Genomic DNA, 21521 nt, shown 5'->3' with positions numbered 1-21521 from the left:
GCCGGCGCGCGCGAGGGTCGCGGCCGCGGAAGGGGTTGCAACCCTTCTGCAACCCTTTTTTGGTTGCAGATGTTTTTTAGTGTCACATTTAGTTGAAGGCACGCGTCGGACGATTTGGTTCGTGTTTTTTGCCACACTTCCGCGTCGCGGTGATTTTAAAGTGCGATTTAAAATAATATTTGTCAGGATTGGGGATCGCAGTGAAAGGGTTTCTGTACACCTGGCAGTTTTTTTTGTGGACGTGTGTCAGATATTACGAGTGAATAGTGCACATTGTTAAGAGTTTTGTTTAGGCTTTATAGAAAAAAAAACCTAAAATCTCATAAGATTAATAGCTTTCACCCAATTCTAACGATCTGGCTTAACAAAATAAATAATCAATTACCGCGGATACCATACAAATATATCAGCTTGGATCAAATATTAGTTGTGATGACGATATGGGCAGGTCAGTGACATGCTGTCCCCGGGTGTGGTTCAGCAGACGCAGCAATCAGCTAATGCGGGGCCAGGTCCGGATCCGGACCGGACACGTGTCGGTCACCGGTTGTTTGCATTGCGTTGACAAACGTTACTCCTGCTACACACCCATGTGTGTTCCTTCAGGTGCTATGTGCTTGCTAATGTACTGTAATGGATATGGGTGGACTTCACCATACAACAACATTATAATAGGTAACTATCGAATTAAACCTGAAGACAAGAGGACTGTAAGTTTCAGCGGTAAGTTAAGTTGTTTACTGCTGTGCTGAATATCGTGATCAATCCATCAACACTGAACAGATATCAACATTAACTTAATGCAATTTTTTCAACATCATATTTACAATACTTTACCTTGATTGTACTCAAATTCAAAATTCTTATAAAATGACTGGACTCGGCAATCGTAAAACATAAAGTAGGCGTATTACTTATTAGAGCTTTCACTTCCTGAATAGTCATTCACGGATCAAACTGTTAGCTTTAAATACATGAGAAACCGTGAGTATTTCTGCTGCTATTTAGAGTTTTCAGTAAATATGTTTCAATAATAAATAATTATAATAATTCAAACTGTACCTATGTATGTAACGTCGGCATTATCATTTTAGCCAGTAGGTATAGGTACACTGAAATTGAATGGAATAAAATAAGTCTATGAAAACTTTTGTAACTAAACTGAAACTATCGTTTTGTTATAATTTTTACCTATTTAATAATTTAGCTTTGTTTAACCTATGTATATCCATTTACGTTTTATTTCTCATAGGTATGATAAATAAAATAGTATCATTAAATATCCGGTGTATGGCATACCCGGCCCACCCCGCCGCCGCCGCCGCCGCCGCCGCCGCCGCCGCCGCCGCCGCCGCCGCCGCCGCCGCCGCGGGCCACGGACGCTTTTTGCGATGTTTGCATTCACTCCGCGTGTTTACTCGCCGCTGTTTTTTCAGCTCGTGTTACAGCTCTTTCAGGATTCTTGTTGCAGTTATTTGTTTGGGCCTAACTATTGATGTTACTACTGGGCGGTACATATTTGATTTATCAGTGACGCAGGATCACATAGCATAAAAACGTATTGATTCTAGGCAAATATAAATATTTTGGTACGAGTATTGCTGAAAAGTACTGAAAACGTTAGTAACCTCACTAAACTAATATGATTTTCATTTCCCATGCGCGCATAAAGTTGGGTATTGAACCGGCATCCCTACTAGTCTGTTACAAGTCACCGAGCAGCGGGCATCCCCCGCTGTCCCTAGTTTTACTACCAAATCCCAACCCGCCATAGACATAAAAGGCACATCTAAAACAAAAGGCAGCATCGACCGAGCCACCCATCGGCTACCTACAAATTACACATTCATACCCACATGTCTTTGTCTTGCTCCCTCCCCCTGCTGCTCTCCCGCAGGGGAGTGAGACGGCAACCCTTTCCCCCGCGCCCCCCGCCGGGGCCTGCAGCGTCATCCATCACGGCGGAGAAGCGAAATGTATTTTAATCCACTGGCCCGCGCCCGCCGCTTCATGAAACGTGAAAAATGATCTTGCACTCACACTGGGGCACGGCTGTAGCGAGCGGGGCGGGTGGTGTGCGTTAATGTAGGGACGGGCCGCTCCGGACGGGTTGTCGGTGTTAAATTGGATACGGTCCGCCCGACGGGAATAGAATAATGATGCTAAAATACACGCGTACGCTTCACTATTCCAAGCTTCACGTCACCTTCGTTAAACCTCTTTGTCGATGGCAATGTTTTACGGATCAGTTTAAATTTTCCAGACAAATTTTTCAGCACGTAGGTTGGTAGGTTAACACTTATCCATAGATTTCCTTTCCATAATGTTGAACGTTTTTCCCTCCCTCTAGTAGGTAGAATGTAGAGTGTAGTTTAATAGTAGCGAGCGTTCCCGCGAGAGGCTGAGATTCGTTCTCCTGCAACACAACATTAATCATACTCAAATACTTACACTTCCTCACGTCTCCTGAGCCAGGGGTGCAACAATCAAGTCAGATCGAGCGTTTATAGCATATTCACACTTGGGTATTATAGTATTCGGTCGTAAACTTTGACGAACAGAAGTCTAAATTCAAATCATTGCTCTAGCGTTCATCCGATGCCTGACTTCACCAATATTAGCTTTTATTTGGTGTAGTTTTGCATCTCGGGCACTGCAGTCAGCGACGTACAGCTAATCTGTTGGCCTAATCCTTTCACCACACTTAGTCTTAGTACATTCCATACCTATCATCATCGACCCATCACGTCCCCACTGCTGGGGCACGGGTCTCCTTCCAATGAAGGAAGGGTTTAGGCCTAGTCCACCACGCTGGCCTAGTGCGGGCTGGTGGACATAGCTATAAAAAATATATATTTTAGGCTACTCTTTCTAGCCCTAAATGTAGGATGATAAAGTATAAACCGTACATGCTACTCGGGTCACTGGGCGACGAGATAAGGAGCTCGCAAGTCATCGCTGACTTCCTCACTGACGCTGGCTGCAGCCGCGGCCGGCAGGATTGTGATTAATGATCTCCAGGCAACAGATGCCGCTCATAGCTGGCTTCATACTCAATATCACTATATAAAACTTGGAATTTATCTTTGGTTTTGCTAGTATAAAATAAAGTATAGAAGTTTGTAGTAAAAAAATATTATCTTCGAAATACTCCTCATAACATTTTCATTCCGACCATAATACCCAAAACATTTCCCTCTTGATTCCGAAAACCTTATACGAAACAATAAAATAAGATATTCAACATTTATGCGTTCCCATCAGCGACTGACCCTATCTCCTGCGGGCAGCAATAACATTCAATGTTTCACTCGTCCGGCGCGGGACCGCTAAAACATCTGTCCCGGAAAATTCACTCTCCAGCGCTTATCGGTGAGCGGAGGAAAAAACTGCAGCACTCGATGTCATAACAAAGACGAGTTCCACCGATAATACTATGATTAATACCGCGCGTTATCTCGAGAGTGCAGCCCCCGCCCTGAGGTACGCCGCCACCCGGCCAGACCTTCGCGCCACGCGCCACGCCGAGGAAAACTCACCCATGTACGTACTGTCTTACAAGTCAGACTTCCGCGGCGCTGGAGGTGGGTGAAGGTGTTTTCTGAAACGGGTATAAGAGTTACGGATTTCGCATAATGCATACTATATTGCCGGGGGCGGGCGGCACGGGGCGCGGGCGGGCGGCCGAGGGAGGGACGTGACCGCACGTCTTTTGCACGCGACGAGCTCTTGACATTTTTTTATTATTATTGCGCTCCGATGGAATTTATTTTTAGGGGTGCGTAATGGAAGAGCACGCTTGTTTAGCAGTTTTGAATATGATTTTTAAATCGCATAATAGAGTGTGCTGGGGTTATTTTAAAGGGGCGGATTGAGAGGGTCGCGACAGCAGTTAGTTGAAGGGTTCTTCATTCAATTTGCTAGTCAAAATGTTTGTAAAGTGATGTACATCGAGCATACTGTTTTACATAAGTATGCATACATAATCATATCATTACTTTTAAATGTGCAGCTCTAGTTACTGCTCTGCGTCATCGGTACGTTGTTGGTGGTGAGCTCGCAATGATAATAATGATTCACTACATTAAAATTGATAATGGCAATGTATTGACTCTTAGAACCTACAAAACGTCAAAACTACCATTTTGGCTGATAAGTTTATGTTCTTGAAACATAGAAAATAGTAAAATACAATAATATTCTCGAAATATTATAGAAACACAAATTCATTGCTAAAACCATATTGCATGCGTGTAAGGAAAATACAATTGAGTTTGTTTACCCCTGCGAGCCCCTTACCTCATCGTCCCCATCTTAACACAGCGGCATTAATTCGTCCCCCAATAAAATCAATAACGGGAGCGTTTCCGCTATGAATGTGTTTTTGAGTCGAGCGGCGGCGGCGGCGGCGGCGGCGGCGGCGGCGGCGGCGGCGGCGCGGCGGCAATAACGCAATATAATTAGTTTCTCGCTACGCTGCGTCCGTATTAAACAAACGATTAATATGAGAGCCTTTGTGTGCCCGCTGAATGTTTCAGCGACACCATTTGGAGTTAGACTTTGTTTGATCTAGCTATATCTTTCTATTTCACTATTATCGCTATTACGCTTGAGTCGCTTGATACGTTTAAGATTATTGTAATAATATCCATAACTCTGTAAATTTTATGGCTGACTGGAACTTAAAACTACTCTTCTATGTTTTATACGTTGCAACGTACGAGCTTTACGAGTTTATGCGGTACAAAGTAGGTTGCATTAGCTCGACACACAGTCGCTGCGCTACTCCACTTGCGAGCTTGCGGATGGTAATCTCAGCCTTCAGCGGCAGGTGTCCGCAAACATACGAGCCCCCTCCCGTGCCCCCGCCCCCGCCCCCGCACATTACCTAGTGCCGGTGAGTTATCGCGCGGGGGCGGCCTGCATAATTATGTGGCTAAGAGTGTAGGTACGTCGGCATTCGCATTATCATTCCGTAGCTAGTACTCCCATATTTCACACAAGAATACGGTGGCTGTAGATTTAATGCTTACATATTTTCGTAGAACACATATTTTCTTTTCTTTAGCTTCTGTTTTCAAAGATAATGAAGTCAAAAAAGTATCTTATGATTCTCGAAAGTATATTTAATACATCCATAAAAATCGAACACAGAGCCCTTAATTATTATCCACTGCAGGACATGAGCCTATTAGTAGTAATTGCCAAACATACATGTTTTATTTCAGTTATTCTCTGAGTCTTGTAGATATTATCTAAAGACAATTTGTGATAAATCACAAAGTAACTAATGCAAATGCCGTGGATGAATGATGTAAGATGTAATTAACGAGGAGGGTGCACCTGACGCAGGGGGGGGGGATGTCACGCGCACTCGGCGTATGTAAATAATGATTCAGGAAAACAAAGCTGCCCACTGCAGGCTCCGGCAAGGATCTTGATATCCAATGGATATCTCTTCTTAATAGTTGGCTGTTATGATTTTGACTTATATGTTTGTGTGTAAATTAGGTACACACTGAGTGCCGAATTAAAATAATTATGTTATTAATCTTTCTGGAAATAAATATGAGACATATTTAAAAAAAAGTTGCAGTAAACCAACTAAATTCAAATTTAAATGATTTATGTATGCACTTAGTATGCACTAAGTGTGTACATGGTGTTTTATTCTTAATACTAGGCACTTACAACTTAGTAACCTTTTTCAGGTGTAGCAATTGACTATTTTAAAGATAAAACGATTCCACCTCAGCTTCCATGATATAGATGAAACAATAATTTTAGTAAGGATGTTCGTGTCATTTCCTTGTCCTGAAAGAGCAAACGTTTTCAAAATGGTGCAAATTCATAAAAAATAAACAGGGATCAAGTAATCTGCCGGCAACTGTGGCGCTCTCGGACTACGACTAATGTGATTCCTAAATATTACGAGCGCTTCTGTCACGGGCAGTGTCCCTAATGATGCCGATATTATGTTCCATTCTGTTTACCTCGTGCTAGTGTTTCCTTACAATCATTTTAACGAGACTGTATGTTTCATTTCAGATGCAATTATGACGCCAGGTGCGAGGAAAGCTAGAAGGTGGTTTGGAGAAAACATTGAGTTTATTTTAAGGTAGGTTCAGTGCATTTGAAACTATGAAATATATTATAATCTTAGGCAGTAACACGTTTTGACATAGAGCAAAATATATTGTTTCTTATAATAATGTATGTACATTTTTATTATTATTTATTGCTACGAGGCATGACAACAGGATCATATTTTTTGTTTCAGATATTACAAGACGCGAAGTATTGGGAAAAATCGTTGGCCGACCTAAGAATTCTATTAATATTTCTTTGATTTTACCGGTAAGTTTCCGCCTTCCGTCATTTTCTAAATTTGTGTATTACACTCACGTGCAAAGAAACAGTTCCACTTACAAAATTCCGACACAAAATGACCTCAATTTTTTTATACATTTCATAGTAAATTTTAACAAAATGCTAACGTTTTTGGTTGGTAATATTCTGGTGAGCTTTTATATGTACTTCAATATTACAGACGGCATCATTAAGCTAGCCTTTTGAGCTTAGGAATAACTTGATGCTTTTCTGACTGGAACTGTTTCATTGCCCGTGAGTGTAGTTTCATATTGTTTATTTTAACAGTTATTTTAAATATGTGGTACCTTTTAATAAAGTGTATTATTTATAATAATATACACTCGCGAGCAACCAAATCGACTCAAGCCTTGACGGCGCAAACATACATTAATACAAGTAAAATTATGAATAGAAATAATAAAAATGATATGTCATTTAAAAGCTTAAGATGTCAGCTTTAATTTGATATCATTATTATTGAAATCCATTCATCATTTTTGAAATAAATGATGTCTGAACGCAATTGTAGGAAAAACGGGAATTTAGGAAAAAAGGGTATGGGTATCGTATTATACAAATTAAACAAAAAATGTTAAGATAAAAATTTATTTATTTAAATCAATACTTTGTATTGCCCCCTCTTGCCCTAATTACAGCCTGCAGCCTGTTTCTCATAGACCTTATCAACTTTTTGACAGTTTCCTGAGGAATGCCGTCCCACTCCTCTAATAAAGCTGTCTTCAGCTCGTCCACGCTTGCAGGGACTGGATTCCTGGCCCGAACTCTTCTTTTGAGCTCGTCCCATAAGTGTTCGATGGGATTCAGGTCAGGACTGAGCGCAGGCCAGTCCATCGTGCGCAATTCCTTCTCTCTCAGAAACTGCCGACTGACTCGTGCCGTGTGGCAGCGGGCATTGTCGTGCATTAGCACGAAGTCTTCACCGACAAATTCTGCATAGGGCACAACATGACCGAGTAGAATGTCGGTGATGTACCGATCAGCTGTTAACCCGCCTCCTCGGCCGCCTCCAGGCACGAAAACAAGTGCGGTTTTTCCCTCTAGAGAAATACCAGCCCACATCATGCAGGAACCGCCGCCATATGCTACTGTTTCAGCGAAACAACATTGGGCAAATCGTTCCCCCGGACGCCGGTAGACCCGGCCTCTACTGTCACTGCCATGCAGACACACTCTGCACTCATCAGTAAACAGGACCGACCGCCATTGCGCAATGCTCCAATCGAGATGCTCTCGAGCAAACTGAAGACGCGCTTGTCGGTGGCCTGCAGTCAATTTGGGGCCTGATGCAGGTCTTTTTGGTGTCAAGTTGGCTTCCTTCAAGCGTCTTCTCACTGTCCACTCGCTGACAGCCACTTGTCGTACACGTCTCAGTTCTTGCTGCACATCAACGCCCGTAAGGTGTCGATTGCGCAGCGAGGTTGAGACAATGAAGCGGTCGTCTCTCTCTGAAGTGCAGCGGTGGCGGCCCGTTCTTGGTCTTCGATTGAAGGCACCAGTCTCTTGGAACCGTCTGTATACTCGGGATACAGCAGACTGGCTCAAGTGGAGCTGGGCAGCGACTGCTCGCTGACTTAACCCTTGTTGCAGCAAGGCAACAACTTGAGCAGCTTCTTCTGGTGTGGTATCCATGGGTTTGCGAAAACAAGGAATACAATGCAACGAGATGTGTACCGGTCAACTTGCAACAAGCGACTGATAAGGTACACCGGATGTGGAAAGGTTTTATAGCGGGATCAGGTAGCGCAAGGCGTGGATTCCTAATGAGGTAATTAACACTGACGGGCAATTAAAATGCGTCATTAAATCTGCGCTTAGTTTTTTTTTATGGTATTGATCTTAATTGAAAGCCTAATTCTTCAGCTTTCGAATGACATATCACTTTTATATTTACCATTTATCGTTTTAGGAAAATCAATGTATATGTGCGCCGTGAAGGCTTGAGTCGATTTGGTTGCTCGCGAGTGTACATACATAAAGTAAGAATAATGTTCCCAAACAAGTAACAACTTCAATAAAACGGCATATTTTCCCGACAGGTGTAAATCCCCTGCGAGCTTCTGTCGGCGTAGCCCATAGCCCGTAGCGCGTAGCTCGTAGCACGTAGCGCTACGCCGCCGCTACGCGCCCTGCATACTGACGCAAGGTAAGCTTGAGATGTAGACGAACGGAATTTATACGACGAAAACTTATTGATGTAAACTTTATATTGCTTGTTGCTTTGTATATTTTCTGTTTGTACCTAAGCGACCTAGCGATTTTTTAGGTATTGTTTTATGTGTGTTTGTGTATTATTTAAATTAGCGAATTTTATTGTAAAATGTTGCAAGTTTTGCTATGCTACACTTTATGAAGCGGTCGCGTTGGCATGACTTTACATCCTCCTTCAGCTGCACAAACGTATAAAATCCGGCAACATCTGTAACCTCCTTTGTTCGACACAGACAACGCTAAAACGGCAACAATATTTCATTTTAACGCCGCGGCGCGCGACTTCTCAACAAGTAATCGAAGTGCACACACGTCGATACTCCGCACTCGCACACTCGCAGCGGCGCGCGATGTCGCCGCGACCAGCCGGGCCGGACCCCGCACATGGCACCTCCCTGCCCGCGCGGGCCCGGGGTCGGTACCGCCGGGGGCGGGGGCGCGGGTCTAGCAGCACTGGCGGAGCAGGTTGTACATATTTCTGCAATTGATTAGGCGGGAGCGGTTGCCATGGCGACGCTGCAGCCCCCCCGCGCCGCCCGCGCCCCTGCCCCGCTCTCGTGTCCGGCCGATGTGGAACTGTGCACTTTGCACTCTGAGCTTGTGTTTTCTTGCGATAAATTATTATAATTGCCGGTAGATTTGAAAACCGTTGATGAGACCGATGTCTTTAATTAATGTAAAGGATTCAATGCTGTGCTGTGTGCACGGTTGATGAATGAATGTAAAAAATATGTATATTATAATTATTATAATGATATGAACTACCCAATAATTCTTTCACCACGATGACAAACCGTAGTCTAGTTGTTTGTCACCAACACGATAATGAGAAGAAGGATGAGATAATGTGTGAATATACAAACAATGCACTCAATTACTATAATTCTGTTCATCTATAGCTATAGGGAAAATTAAGGAAGCAAAACCAATCAATAGCATAGCCAATTTCCACTACTATATTAGCCATAGTGTCACTTAGTAATGTCGGTAAACTGCTGTTATAACTCTTGCCAGGTGTAATGAAGCCCCGGAATCGCGGGACCCGGCAGGAGCGAATTCGCTCATTACTCGGTATTGCTAGTTGCCACTGAATTCACTTGCTTCGATTTGGGATCCTATTCTCGATCGGCACTAAAATTTCTGGATATTTCTGGTTTGATATTTTGATAGTGTTCCTTCAAGGACTAGTTCTAATGTTAGATGTAATGCTTGGCTGGTTGGTTTTCGTAATGTTTTCATATTTATGTAATTAGTATGGAACACTTACAAACTCTGTTACTTAGCTAATATGTGACTGGGGGCTGCATTTTGGCAGAGGCACCGAGAATATTATATTTTCCCTTATTATTTGAAGTTGGTAGTTATTTGTACAAACTGAAAAGTGCAAGTAATGACCTACTTAATAGTTTAGCTCTGAAATAAATATTCCTCTAGTATCTGAGACGGGACCAGAATAAGGGCATTAATTAGGTGTGGAAGTCGATTCCGTCTAAAATAGTATCCAGTAGCAGTGCGCTCCGCTCGGCTCATCCCGCTAACGGCGCGGCTGCCAAATTGATTCCACCGCCGCGGGTAATAGCTTCACCTACTACTTTAGGCTTTTAACATGTTAAATGTGCTTTTAGATGTATTTTCTTGTTAGGGTTCAGAAGGAAAAAGAAAAAAAACGGGACCGTTCAAGGATAACTTTATGTTCTGGGTGTCAGTAACCGTTATTTCGAGAACTTTGGTACGTCTTGCCTCTGAAAGTATAAAAATATGAAACGTGAAAAAAAATATTTTCGTAAAATATGTGTTATTTTTTTGTTTTATCACTATTAAGTAAATCCGTAGCTTAACTTAACACAGTATATTAAGTGTTTCCTACGTACCTTTCGCATTAGTTTTTAATCGATTCGATAATACAAGCGATTGGTCTCGCTTTGATGTGGGTAGGTATATTTCTGACTATCTATTCTTCATAAGTGGATCAGTTACTGAAGTATGTATTATCGAGTAGCTCGTCGCGACCTACGGCAAGGAACAGGAAAGTGTCCGGCTAATTACAGACGAGACAGGGGGGGGACTTTAGCAGAGGGGGAGGGAGGGATTATAGTGGTATCGTGCCGTCGATGATACTGCTGACATCTTTATTAATTTTGGTTATTATCAATATATGGACTCATTTGTTTAGAGTTATTTTCGCGTCTGCGGCATACACTTGCAAATTGCAATACGTATTTTAGCCAAATAATGTAACAAGAGACGTGTCATATTACTTAGAAATAGCAACTGACCTTACAACCAAAACATACAATTTGGCCAAACAAAACAAACAGAATGTGGCCACCATTTTCTTTAGAACAGCCCGCGTCTCATCAGCGCAGCCAGCTTATGCAAATATGACTAACTATCTGCAGTAGGGTGCAGTATCGACCCGCTCTCGTCAAGGGGTGCTAGCGTGTGCGGGACTCGCGACCTTGTGGCCCGGAGATAAGGACATGTGAGGAGTGTGTGCATGCATAATGTATGTGGGGGCTTTAATGATGGGATGCTGATGAGTGAGTCAGCGCGACCGGCGTGGGAGATGGCATTCGTAGCATTTATTTGTGTTTGTTTTACTTACACTGACATTTTTATCTAGCGGTCCCATTTTTCATGATTACTTAAATATTAGTATACCTAGTAAATAGTCACACATAAGCATGTATCCTTACTAATATTATAAATGCGAAAGTAACTGTGTCTGTCTGTCTGTCTGTCTGTTACTCTTTCACGACAAAACTACTGAACGGATTTGAATGAAATTTGGTATACATATGGTATAGACCCTGGGAAAGAACATAGGCTACTTTTTATCCCGGAATTCCCACGGGAAAACTTTTTAAGGCGAAGCGTAGCTCGCGGGGACAGCTAGTAAACTATAAATAAATAATAACTAAACTATACTGTTTTCATACGAGAAGAATTTAATCTGGTTCTGATAATGAAATCATTATAAACAATGATTGAGTGTAGTATAGTTTCTAGCTAACTAAAGTTAATTTTCAGTTAAGCTACAGAAAATTTAATATATTTCCTCATTTAGTGAAGATTCAATAAACAGTTTAACTGTGATTATATCCGCTATAAAAGTGCAGTATACGGCGCATGAAGCGCGCGAGTCCACACATGATCAATATTGTGTGGCAGTTTGCGGCGTTGTGAAGCGCAATAACTATAAATTGAAGCTCGTGGCGGAGTGTGGCCAGGCGGCCGACGCATGCTTCTGTTGCTTACATAGAATTGCTTTGCCAAAATTCTTCAATAGTGTCAATCGCATTGAGAGCAGCCATCTGGGCGTAGATTATAGTGGCCAATAGTGTGCGCAGTAAACAGAACTCTCTGTCCCATCACGGTCGATAGTCCTGAATGTAGAAAGACCCTTCCGAATGTATGGATTATAACACTTTTTAGACATTAGGTGGGCAGCTTCGTATTTTGAACCAAACGGGGCACCATTATAGCACCACCATTTATAGAGTATATCCGTTGATCGAGCCCGGGACGTCTCTGTGTTGAAGCATGCAGAGATTTTACCACCAGACCATAGAGGAATAACAGGAGCAGCAACAACATAGGTACTACACCTATGTTTTTGCTGCTCCTGTTATTCCTAAATCATCAGCTTAAAAACACTACTATTGAATATAGTTATATCTCTACCAAGGAGCCAAGGAGGAACGTAATAATACATTGTCATTCTTGGTAATTTTTATGCACTCGCAGCCACTTCCGAGAGCTTCCCACGATACCGCTGCTGTTTTTAAGTTACATCCATATATTTTATCAACAGCTATCGGTCTTCATTCTTCGGCATATTTAGAATATTATCATCTCATGTGGCATTGATGCAAATTGCTACTAACAGGTGACTGCTACGATTTATATAACCTAGATATTAGTGAAAAACCTAAATATACTTACCTACTTGTAATATAGCGTATGATGGAAATTGCATTTTCTCGCGAGCTGGCAACTCTAAACAAGAATGTTATGATATATTTAACTACAGCGTGGTCTGATACAAGCGTCGTTACGCTGATGTATGGCGCTGTAAACTTTACGTTTGTAAGTACGCTTATGAGTTGTTATGACATTGTATAAAATATTATAAAACTGGTATCTACTAGGTTTACAAAATGTATGTACAACTTAAGTATCATACCATAACTAATAAAGAGAATGACGTAATAACTGAAAGCCAATATTATTAGGCACCTCCAAGCATAACATTTTGCTTTTGTGAGGAGTTACCATGCAATATTAATACCGACCTGTTTGTATGTTTACAACACACAAAAAATTGCGTAATCCAACTCAACTTTGTTGGTTGAATGTACGTATAGTACGTACATACAACGATAATACGTAGGTACCTATTACCTACGAGCTACGTACGGACGATGAAACGAAGAAAAAAACGTCAATAAGCGGAATCAGAGTGCGAGGTGTTCGATTTATTTCTTTAGCTGAACATTTCCACGTCGCGAGCGCGTAATGAAACCGGCAGCTTTGTTTGAAGCGACGAATCAACTCAAAGGCCGGCTTCAAACGAGACGCCAGGAATCCAATCTAACGGCGCAGTTAGCGTTGCGTGTAATCGGGACCGAATAGCCCTCTTTAAAAATCAACAATGTGTTTAATCTTAGATTCGAGATTTGTACGACAAATGTAACTTTTGAAAAAATCAGGTCTTTTGTTGCTGAAGTAGAAAACGGTAGTTTCTTCACAAACCTTTTGTTTAATGAAAAATACGAGGAAATATATAGGAAAGAAATAAATTAATATCATCAACAACAGTTGCGTTGCCTTTTCTGCAATATTTTGCAAGAAACACAAGAAGCGATAAAAAACTTTAATTTAATTTTAAAAGATGCATTCAACATGTCGGCACTTATAGCGCCCGCCCCCTGGAGGCGCTGGGCGGCGGGGGGAGGGGGGGGGGGGCTATACGGCGGTAGTTAGCACACTGATATTAAGAATTCCACACTGCACAGAGTACGACAAAGTGGCTTATTACGGTTCTCATTATTTTGCTGATGTTGTCTTCAGCGGCGAGGCAGCGCAGGAATGCTCAAATGGGAATCACAACTTATGATGCTTCTTTGTTGTTTCGTTCAACTTCTGCGTCGTTTCTATTACAATTAGATACCCGTAAACATGTTTATGTACCTATATCCATAGGTTACACAATGAATGTTTTTGTCATTTTGTTATGGAAATTCATCTTTTCTGCGGTCGGTTGATATAGTTCAACGTTGTGTTTGTTGATTGTTGGCGATGTTATTTTTATTGGATTATGTATTTCATGATCCTTGATCTAAGAGTCTCAGCGTGTTAATAGTTAAGCCACAATTTTCTAGGTTTATTATTAACTAAGAGTATAATTAGGTACTAGCATATACTTCTACATTTTTCTACGTAGGTACTTAAGTACACAAAGAGGCATTATCTTTATTGAAAGTATTGAAAAAAAGTACTTACTTACCCCTGTTTTAATAATGCATAGTTTAAATCTATCACCGAAAGCCAGCATACTCTATGTCGTTAGATTGGAAGGAGCTCGGCAGAAAGTTGCTAATTGAAAAATCTTTCTACCTCCCCTCCCCCGCCGCCGCCCGCGCCCCCGCCCCCGCCGCCCCCTGCAACAAATTAAACTCTCAGTTAATTACGCCGTCTGCCTACTGCACATACGAACGAATATACATCACTATTTATTAGTTTTGCCAGCGTAATTAGGTTTCCGTCTGGCAAGCTCCTGCAGTTTCCTGCGGAGTACAGTGCTGTTTCTGCCCTTCTTTGTATTGCCTTATTTACTTTCCTATTTGCAACGAAAATGTTGTTTTGTATTTAAAAAAATGTTTTAATTAAGTATGAAAAAGTTTTGAGTTATCTATAGCATGACATAATTTCGTGTCGTAAGACTCGTAAGTTGCATCAAAAAGTCGTTGCAATATAAAACTCACGTTTAAGCCGCGCTTCTGCAGAACAAAGAATCCATTATTTAAAGATATGAATTTAAGTGAAATTTCAAACGACGTAGCAGCGACTTACGCCTACCGCGAGGAGGGGGCGGTCCCCCCCCCCCCCACAGTGGGGGGACGGGGGGAGGGGCGGCGGCCATTCGTCAGCACCGGAGAAATGTTTTCATTTTTATTTCATAAATAAAGAGTGGAATTTCGCCTCGACGTCCGTAATGAGGGATACAGAGTTTCGGTAAAGGTCCCATTTTTTGCAGCGAGAGGCTTTCTTGCGAATATGATCCCTCCAGTTAGGCTTTTTGTTTTGTAAGTCTTGTCTTGGATTTATTTGTAGTCACGGTCACATTATATTTCATATTTTTACAGTTTTTGTACCATGTTAACATACTGCTTCTCCTACTAACATTTTCATTTAAACTAATGTCAAGAATGGAGGATGGCCACAATGCCTCCCGCCGCGGAGCGAAGCCGCCCAGCGCCGCCTCGCCACAATAGCACTTTTTAAAATTGGCTCAATCAAAAGCCTCGCTTTTCCCCCATTTTCCCCGCACAATAGGAATATTATCGTCGAGTTCCTGTCTGCATACAGACAGACGCAGCACGCGTGTCCACACGCGCGTGTGTGCGTGTGTGCGTGTGTGTGGACGTCTCGATGATATTGTTACGTACACGCCACCGGTGGGTTGCGAATATTGCCGTGTCAAATTATGCTTTTTATACATGCTGGATTATTGCGGGCATTGCAGTTCATGAAAGTACGGTATAAGTCACGGATTTATATAGTTTTTGAATTATAGCTTCGGATATTGGGTACAACTACACGAAATGACTTTCTTCAGACCTTAGGTTAAAGTAAAGTAACCCTCATATAGATGTACCTAGGGAAATAAATAGTCAATGAAATAGAAAGAAATGATCGTGATGTATTGTATTTCAAAATCTCGTAATATGTATATCCTTATTCTATGTAATAACATAAATACCGCTCTATTTAAAATATACTTACGTAAATAATGGACCTTTAAATCTCATACTAGAAAGACTCCTACCACCTACCCCAACATACCTACGATCGAAGTCCCTTTAAATAAAAATTCTTAGTTGCCCATAAAACATTACGACCCGCAGCAAATTACATTCAAAAGCCATTTCACTTTTTATTGCGATGAAAAAGCAAAGTGTCCCCTCGCCGATTATGTTGTTAACGCATGTCGCGTTCCTGCGCAAGTGTTTAAAATTGTGTTTGTGAAGTCCCGCGGCGGCGAGGGCGGCGACATATTGCTAACATATTCCCGCTTCAAATGTATTGTAAATCGCGCGCTCGCGGCTCGCGGCGGGGGATTTGAATGCCCCCCCGCGCGCCCCCCGCCCCCCTCTGTCAATAAACCGAATGGACTTTGGAAATTCGCTACATTCGCTCCGTGTTTGTATTTGCTGCCTTCGCTTTTTCTTAGAAAAAACCGCCCTAGCGCGGCCGCCCTCCGGCGCTTCCGATTTTATTTATCTGTAAGGTTTTCCATTCCGCTGTAATTGTGTAAGTTGCGAGCTCGATTGTTGCGAGTCGGAATATTTATTTGGGTCTCAGTTTACTTTCCATTTGGTGGGCTTCACCGCGGCGTCGCGCTATTGTCCGCCAAATTGAATCTTGCCAGTGAAATGTAATGTTGACGGAAGAAATGAGACGTCGCCGCGAGTGACGCTATCAGTAAATTGATCGTCGCGGTCGCCCCGGGCCTGGTGTTGCGCAGTGGCCGCTGCGGCCGAGCTGCTGCCAACATTACTATGTTGTCTGATAGAATCTACTGGAAAAAATATTCAAATGTAACAACCCACCTATGTGCTGAGAAAACATCGTGAGGAAATTTCATCAAGATTCTAGTATAAGGATCAATAGTCTATGTGTTAGTATTAAATTCCTATATACAATGGGGTGCACGAAAGCAACCTCTTCACTGAGTGACGTATCGGACCCCGGGCAGACTGATTGAAAATGCAATAAAATACACTCACAGTTAGTTCCAGTGACATAGGGTTATATGGAACGTCTATGGCAGGTGGAACTATTTCATTAATAATCATCACGACCCATTACGTCCCCACTGCTGGGGCACGGGTCTCCTTCCAATGAAGGAAGGGTTTAGGCCTAGTCCACCACGCTGGCCAAGTGCGGGTTGGTGGACCCCAACACAAGCAAGCTTGTGCTGAAAGAGTTGTCGGGTAAGTGGGCAACCCGACTGTCAGATGTTTTCAGGCCCCCCGAAGGTCTCTGACTAGGCTTAACGACTGCTACCGAAGCAGCAACCGGGACCCACGGCTTAACGTGCCGTCCGAAGCACGGACGCGTTCAGAAAAGCACCACTTGAAATTGGTCACCCATCCAATGGCTGACCGTGTCAGTTGTTGCTTAACCTCAGCGACCAGTTACGATCACTGAGGCCCGCTCGACTACGGACGCTTCTCGACTACGGACGCTTCTTCATTTTAATTAATAATAATTATCTTTATTCAACGAAAATGTAGGACACGTTGATGTCATCCACCACCACTCGTCGTCTCGTGACAGCACCAACCCCACCATATAGGTATCGTGCCATGAACAACCGTTCCATCAATGACATATCCGAGTAGGTAGTTTATTCCTATAATGGAAACTTAATAATACCTTTATAAGGTCCTTTTAATAACAAATGTATTATGATTTCGTTCGCCAAGTATTTCAATCTACATAAAAGTTAAAGTCTCACAGAAAAACCGTGAATTCGGCGTGACGCCATTACATTAGCGCTTATGAATAGCGGCGCAATCGGCATGAGAGGGAATATATTCGGCGTAAATCTTTCACGGGCCTTTTATGTTTATCGTAAAAAACGGACAAGTGTCCGCCGAGTGCCCGTAAATATTCGTCGTAAACACACCCGCCACCCGGCCGGGTCGCCGCGCCGGCTGAACCTAGCTCCTAGCTCTGCCAGGGGGACGACTGAATTTGGCGGAGTAGGACTTGGTAGGGCGAACATTGCTGGTCCCATTTGAAAACACGCTGAAATGATATCATAATTTGAGTAGCCCCGTGCGCCCTGCGTGTCCCGGTGTGACTGCAGGTGTCCCGCACCCCGCGCCCCCGCCGCGCTCCCTCGCTGGACATTCGTGCACAGTTTTGCATGATCAGCTTGTATTAGTATTTATGAGTTTCGACGTCGGGGAGTGAATTTATTTATTTTTGTTTTTACTACTGTTTTGAGGGGACTTTTGTTTTTCTTTAATGTTGCTTTTAGGGGAATGTGCAATGCGATGTGAGTATCTTTTATTTTCTTTTGCATGTTTGATCAATTTGTGTTTGCTTGCTTTACGATATTGCTTGATTTTCGTTCGAATGTGTTTGCTTTGTGAAGCGCTTGTGAAGAAACATAATAGGCGCATTTTCTTATTTATCTACAAGAATAACTATAGATACGTAATCAAATCAAGGTGTTATTATCCTGTTTGTAACATTGCAAGCGAAATGCGTCAGGATTGCAACAAGCGTCAATAACAATTATAAGAGTTACTTACTATTGTTAAGCTCTAATGTTCAGTAAATTATCCTGTTGTTTTCTGATTACAGCGACAGCTTCAGCCGACAGCAGCGAGGTCGCCAGCAGCCGGCCCCGCGACCAGCGACCAGCCAGCTCAGGTACAGCTTTTAATCATTGTAATATGAAAAGATTGTAATAGAGGAAATTATTAGCGTATCTGGAATGGATTAATGAACTTGAATAGGTTTTTTCTAAATATGGCTGTATAATCGTAGAAATTATAAGAACTTACCTCGATATTTTTTGCTGCCACAATCACATGCCATGCAGATAGTAAGACGTACTTGTATGAAATATTAGCTCTGGTCAGTCAAATGTACGTGTGTAAATAGTTGGTGCATAGGATGAAACAGTTGGCGTGCGGCGATGCGGCGGCGGCGGCGGCGGCGGCGGCGGCGGCGCGCGCGACCGGAACCGCTACTATGTAGACGAACACTATCAATAACTCACTAAACTATTCACCAGTACAGTTATCAGATTAACACATTAAATTACCGGATAAAATTCCTTTAAAAACTTCCGATTGCTATCGCTAAAGTTTTATGATATGGTAGCTGCACAATGGACATGTATATTGGCTTACGTTTCTCTATGTTTTGATCGTTAAAGTTTCTTTATCCTACATAGGTATTATAATCGTACCTATTTAAAAGACAGTTAAAATGTAATCACCCATCTACTCTATTTTTAACCGAATACACTGAAGCTTAATTTATGGTATTTCGATAGCCGTGGTGATATGTCACTTTACATACATTATGAGAGCAATTGTTTCAAACAATTTAGCACACGATTTTAAAATAACCTGATTTTCTATTCCAGGATTTATTTTTATTACATTGTTCTGTATCTTGTAGCCCAGTGACGTAACAGCCGGCAATATTGTCTTCGACCGGCGAATAGCTCAAAATCCCGCATCAAATACATCGATATTATTATTATTCGACAAATGAGATATATTTTTTTCTGGCTGCAATAAGTTGTAGATTACGTATGATGGGGCGAGGACATTGCGCGTCCGCGGCGCAATCACACTCGCGGAAAGCCGGCCTAATGTCGCCGGCGACAACGACACGCCGCGTAATGACGCTGTGTCGTAAACCCGATCCGCCCGCTCACTCCGGTCATTCGTTTACTGACACTATTGTTGATTGCGAATATATCGTGGGATTTGGTAGATGCTACTTATCCCCTAGGGCCTAGCCTACTCACCTATCGACATCATAGTTTTAGGTCTAGGTATTACAGACGACTTATTTGTAGTTTGAGACACTTATTTCTATATTCTACCACAATTAGCGTAGAAGTATCATTCTTCTAACTGCTTGTATCCTAACCAGGCTCCATTTCATGGTAAGGATGTTTAAGGTTGAAAGTTAAAAAAAAATCTTCACTTTTTTCCAATCCAAATTCCAATCGGTTGCAACAAGGTATATACAATTTCGACTTCGTCTGATCCCAAAATTCAGTGTTTCAAAAGAAACATATTGTGTAGGCACAATATTATGTAGAGTGCTTGTCATTGGTTTCCACTCTACTCGTTCAACAATAATCTCATTTGCACGATGTCCATCACTCGTGGAGATCTCACTCGACCCTCACTCCGCCGTTCCTGCAGACTCGTGAGTGCAGTAAAACGACTCATATTTTTACGAGATCGTTTTATTGTTCTTGATAAATTTGTCACCTCCCCTCGCCCGGTGGCGCTGCGGGCGGCCAGATCTGCTGCTTCACCTTATTTATGAATAATGTGGGGTGGACCAACATTTCATGCCTATTTCTGTTTTGTGTTAAGAATATTGGTGTTCACGCAATTATCTGATACAAAGCCCGACCGAGCTTAGATGTACGCGGTACAACAGCAATACAAATAAGTAATGTTACTTGTATTATAAAGCAATCTTCCCGAAAAGGCATTAATCTCAATATTTCTCCCACGCCCGCTACAGAAAAAAGGCGAAAAATATAATATTTACGGTTTAACGAGGTAATCGTGGTTTGTCCACTTACCGCCGAGTGAAATCTCAACTATTTTAACAACCTGGAGCTTTGTTCCCACGGAATTCGGCGTCTAAACTACTCGCTACTTACTTACGCACACGCTCAACTCTTCACTTCACACTAGCTTTACCACGATGGCTTTAAAGTGTAATTTGGTGTGTGTCCCGTGTGTCAGCGTGTCTGCCGGCGGTGGGCGGGTTGGTCTAATAGCGTGACTGGACACAAATACGGAGTCTGGGAGACGTCGGTGTTTGATGGATTAGTGAGGTCGTCCCGACGCGGGCTCGACTCACTCACGCCGCCTCCTTGTGACCACGACACGATCTACGTGTAGTTAGACACCGTTTAGACATCCAAATCACCAACCACCCAAAAAAACAAAAAAAAAACAATTGTCAGAATTGTTTCAGCAGGCATATCATACTGTAGCATGAGTTTCTGATATCATTACGTTTTAAATTTTAAGACACAACTAAGAAACTATCCTTACTACGATAATGTGATCAAAATTGCAGTGACTATAGAGTCCATATGCCACTTTTCATTTCATCTTTACATAACACGAGTACTTCCCTGGTTTCCAGACGCGGCCGCCACCCCGCAGCGGCACAGAGGCGCTTCGGCTGCGAAGCTCCAGATCAACTCTACCAAATATGTGATTCATTAGTTACTTGAGGTTGGTGTGTGTGTATTGTGCATGCGGTTAATAAATCCTATGTATATTATACTTTTCAGTTTCTCATTTTGCAAAACATTCCCTGAAATCGAAATCGTAAGTCATTCCAATATCCGAGTATAATCTAAAATGCTTTCTACAATTCATAATTTCCATAACATTTTGTATTACGTTATGTAAATATGTAAATGAACCACTGCCATCGTGCGTCAACATTCATCCTCAGGGAGATTCATAGAAATACTCGCCAGGACCGGGCCCAGCGTACAATACCAATGTTGATTTCAATATTATAAGTGTTTATTTAATTATTGGTTATGGTTATATATCTTATTTTACCTCTTTTTATCATGTGGGTGTTAAACAGTAGAGTTGGACTAGGGTTTTTCACTGTGGTTAAAGTATTAGCCAACTGGATTAGTGTCAATCGCTCATTAACAGGGTGCGCCGGACGCACGTACGGAAAAGAAAATTATGTCCAGTCTAAGATTCTTCGGAAATGATAGACAACAGCATCCATAAGATTATATTATTGTAAAAAAAAACCAAACATGCATAGGTTCATATTAACACATCACAGGTTCTTTTCATAGAATAACCATTAAATGTTACCTTTAGAGCGCGTGTAATGCAGCTTATTGTTTATTAATCACATTCACACGTTAGGTT

Source organism: Plutella xylostella, chromosome 12, assembly GCF_932276165.1.
Source record: "Plutella xylostella chromosome 12, ilPluXylo3.1, whole genome shotgun sequence".
NCBI classification, from domain to species: domain Eukaryota; kingdom Metazoa; phylum Arthropoda; class Insecta; order Lepidoptera; family Plutellidae; genus Plutella; species Plutella xylostella.
The sequence above is the reverse complement of the archived record's forward strand: the minus strand, read 5'-3'. Positions refer to the sequence as shown.